General features: G+C 33.9%; 1 long non-coding RNA gene across 1 annotated transcript; it reads left to right on the forward strand.

Annotated features, from left to right (window-relative positions):
* The first annotated feature begins 2,878 nt into the window (after nucleotides 1-2,878).
* On the forward strand, nucleotides 2,879-4,477 carry LOC128238231 (uncharacterized). Its single transcript, XR_008261654.1, has 3 exons — nucleotides 2,879-3,143; nucleotides 3,569-3,734; nucleotides 4,397-4,477. It is a non-coding gene; the product is annotated as an uncharacterized LOC128238231 (long non-coding RNA).
* The last annotated feature ends 305 nt before the right edge of the window (nucleotides 4,478-4,782 follow it).

A 4,782-nucleotide genomic window follows, 5' to 3' on the forward strand; every position in this document is an offset into this window, starting at 1 on the left:
CATTTTTAAAACACTTTAAGCAACACAATGCTTATATAGACAATGCAAACATGCAAAGTTTACGCGTAGATTATGGTTTAGAATTGTTTGTCACAAAGTTACAAATTAGAAGAGTTGAATTTCATCGTTTTCACCTGTTCGTGTTATAACTCAAGAATCGTTCGCTCTTATATATTATGGCTTACTTCAGAGGCCCCAACTCGCAGTGTTTAGTTGCATCTTTTTGCGATTAAATTTTACAAATGTGTACACTGTATAATCACAATAGTGTGCCCTATTGAAAAATGCTGTTTTTAAGTGATAGTTTACTACCTTTAAAACAAACAAAAGATATAAAACATAATCCAATTACTGAAAGGGGTGTTATTGAGGATTCAGGGTGAGACGAAAACAAAAATAAAATATTGCAAGAACAATTATAGACAAAGAGCAGAAAATCAGCGACAGCAGCACCTACATAACTGCAGTATGAAAATAATTCAGTGAACTAGCATCAGACAAGGTGAACATTAGGAGGGTTAAACCAATATAGTTTTATCAGGAAAGTTCTACTACAACACAGCATTATGAAAATTAATACACACAGTAAACCAGCATTGGAAGAGTAAATATTGCAAACTAGTATATATCATATCTTTCAAAGATGTCAAGTTCCCTACAAATGAAAAACAACTAAAAAAAGGCTATACAGTGGTTTAAGGTCCAAAACAAAATATCTACGACATTTGCAAATATAGATTTGTCAATACAGTTTTGGTCCGCTACCAGAAACATAAAGACAGTGATGCCGAGAGAGCGCCATCTTTTATAGGAAATATATGACTTATACCACTAACCTTGTGAAATTATTACCATAATCAAGTTGTTTTTCTATTTTTTGACCGATATCTATAAAATAATTCTAAAAATACTCATTTAAACCGGCGCAGATTAACATTACGCTTACCTCCCTAATAACCTTCATATTTCAATTATCATAAATTATTTATTCAATATGTTGTTCTCTCATTTATTTATTTTAAGTCCAACATTGTATATGCACCATTTTTAAATTGATGAAAGATGAAAACAAAATGTTGGAATTGATATTTATTTTTAAAGAAATCACGTTTAAATTTTCATAAAAATATGAATTTTTATTGACAATGTTTGTATCATTATAAAACAAATATTCATCGCATCTCTCACATACTTATGATGACTAAAATGTTGTATCTAAGAATCGCAAATAAAGTGCAAAAGAACAACAGACTTGCCTTGAGTCATTCCAAACGCACAACGCAATATAACAGGCACAGACAGGAAAAACCGTTACTTGTATTTCGATGACTCAGAAGCAAGTGCGGATCGATCCAAGATCCAAGATATTACTCTACAGGATGCGCATTGAGACGTAACTTGTACATGCGCCCCGTCCCTTTAGACTCGAAAAAATAAGGTCTGCAAACATTGCATGGGGACTGGGAGAAATATCTGCTCATTTTCGTCGAAAATGGTGCATTCTTGTGTTATTAATGCATACTTCTTTTAATCATATTGGCATTCAAAGTTTACATATTGGACGCTTTTAGGTTGGGGTTGGATGCCGCCTTAATCCTCTAGTGATCTCGTAGTGTACGGCTCATATATAACATTCCTTCTCGCAAAAAGGAACTCGGCACTGGGTTCGATTCCCAGCTAAACATAGACGTGGGCTTGTTTCTTGGCACGTGCACTGACTGTGTAATTATGCACCTGTGACTTTACCTGAGGACACTCAGGGCATTTTCGTTCATATTGATATTCCATAAAAAGCCGACCTTGGTGTTAGAAAACAAAACAAAAATAAGATTGAAGTGAGTCCATCCACATTGTTAATGCTATATTTTGAATAAGGAACCAGTTCCAACGTCTTTGATTCTCCTAGTCAGGAATAGGTACAGCTGTGCAGAACTCTATAATATGGTCCTTGAAATACGCTTGTTTCTGGATTTGATCTGTCCGTTCATATTGCATTTATGTACACTTTTTGTGCCTACCGTATTCTAAATAATATGGTACAACATTTCATTTAAACAAAAACATGATCACAACATGATCACAACGACAAACTTTGATTAAAATAGTTTATACTATATTTAATCACTTCAAATTTTAATATTGCTTTTAATTGCATCTTTTACAAAATAAAGAGTTAGATGACAATATGCATAGGCATAATAAAATAACACATAAGTTCAACATAAATCAAAACTATGGAGTTATACCTCTTGAATCGTTTGCACTTACATATTATGGCTTATTTCACGAGCCGCTTTAGTTGCATCTTTTGCGATTGTTTTTTATTTCCGATTTGAAATTCTAACTCTACAGTATAATTATAATAGTGTGCCATATAGAAAACTGCTTTTTGATAGTTTTATGACTTTATTATTATTATAACACATATATAGGATCTGACACGAGCTGTCATTTAATACAAGATTTTATTAAACGAGTTTATGAAATTCGTTAGTAAGCGAGCGTCTGGTTTCCAGAGAACATGATGTTCTAGCCGCCATGGGATGTGCTGCGGAATTCGTATTTGTGTTTTCGGTAACCGACAGCTGATTAAACTGGCAAGCAAATGGCATTGATTGCATATTGCTTGTGTTGGTCAAGATGGAAATGTTTGAAATGTTCTTGTGGTTTTTGTCACTAATGTGTCTGTATTTGTTGACTGACTGGATATTTCTGTGACTAATGATCTTCATTATCTGGTTGGCGGAACATTGTTATCAGAAAGTTTTTGTACAAGATGCTTTCTGGCACTATAATTGACCTTACGACAGGATTTGATTGACAGGTCCTATCAGCCAATCAGAATACAGCGCTGATAAGCCGTGTTGTTATCCGCCATTTTGTCCGTCAAACTGACCAGAGTCCGTCATATACATGCATTGACATTTCCTCGCCTTTTTAAATATTATGGTAAAAAGGTGTTGTAATGACACTTGTAATTCGGATACAAGGTAGCCAGACCGGCGTGGAATTCGTTCCGTTTCCGAAACAAGCGAGAAAAATGCAATCGCTGGATCAGACTCTGTGGAAGACATCACCAACAGTTGAACTTCGAAATTTTGAAAGATCGTTCAAAGGCGAAACATCTATACGTCTGTAAAAAAGTATGTTTCTGAAATAACTAATTAGTTGCTTATAAGGGGGGGGGGGGCAAATCAATCCGCTTTAAATTTTTTTAATACTGAAGTTGTCCGTGACCTAAATTAGTGTTACTATTTTTAAACTTTAAACATCGTACATTTATGCTTTCGCTTGTGTTGTCAAATCGGCAGAAATGGCCATTTAAGATCAGGTTCAACATGGACACGATTGATTTCATTCAAGATAGAGCTTTTTTAGTTGATACCTTAATATAAGCTAATAAACTGCTTTGCCTTCAAAGTAAATTAGGAAATATTGTAAAACTAAATTTTTGTCCGAACCGGCGCATGCTTCCGAATCTCATCTACTCGTATGGTTACTATATAAACAATGGCTATTGTAGCTGTCATTTCGACACAATTTCATAGATTTCTTATTTTCATATCAGCACTTTGTCGACGGGAAACCCAGTCAAGTAAACCCTGACCCTCAAGCAGCTACTGTACTGTTTGGTGTATTTGACAAGCTTACACCGGGACCGGCTCACATCAGCAAGACCTCCTCCAAAAATCAGATTTATATCTGAACCACCCCAAAAAAACAAGAACAGAACGGTCTGAATCGTTAAGGTTTTATTTGCTGTATAAATCAATTTATTTCATGTAAACAATGGCTATTGTAGCAGTCATTTCGACACAATTTCATAGATTTCTTATTTTCATATAAATCATTTAAATCAATTATTGAGTTCACTTGATTCTGCCAAGCATGTGCTGTAAAGACTCACTGTAGTCTCTTATTATGAATAATGAACAAGTCAAACATGTACATGATTTCGATGTTATTCTTATATTTGGTGCCAATTACGTAAATCTATTATCTTTAATGAAAGTTTATCCCATTCTTAAAGTTGCACTCTCACAGATTTCTGTTTTGACACTTTTCTGTTTGAGAATGGGGCTAATTTTGTCATTCTTTCAATCAAGTCCTTATATATAACCACAAAGCAAACCTCTTTGAGCCAAAATATGATAAATGCAATCAGATCTTTTGTAAGTTGTCAAAGCGATCAATCTGTGAAAGTGCAGCTTTAATAGAGAAAAATAACTTCTGCTTATGCAAATATTTTAAAATATATTTGCCATTGCAATAAAGAGATGTACACCTACAATATCATGTATAAGCACCAAAGAAATGTCAAAGTTTAAGTAATGTTTTCAACACAACAATGTATTAATCTGATATTAAATATGAAACAACTGGTGTTATATTACAGGACTGAAGCTAACACCATAGGTACATCCTTCCAAGAATCCAACAACACAACATGCTGAACAACTTCAAGGACTCTCTTCAATGACCACACTTTCCTGAAATAAATAAAAGATGCCACTATTTAAATAAATCAGTTACATGTCTTGTTAAATATTTTAATTCTGGCTGTAAATGCTACTGCATTTGATGTTTGCTTTCTACATGTATATAATAATGAAATATTGACAAGAAAACAGCTAACTGTATGTTTTGTGGTTGTTGTCTTTTTTTCTGGACAAATAGTCCATAACTTTTGTACAGCAAAGTAAAACTAAATGTTATAAAAAGCTTTAAAACAGGTCCTACCGATTATTTGTAAAACTTACCATCACTGGTTTTCTCTTGCGG

Source organism: Mya arenaria, chromosome 6 (assembly GCF_026914265.1).
Source record: "Mya arenaria isolate MELC-2E11 chromosome 6, ASM2691426v1".
In the NCBI taxonomy this organism is placed as follows: Eukaryota; Metazoa; Mollusca; class Bivalvia; order Myida; family Myidae; genus Mya; species Mya arenaria.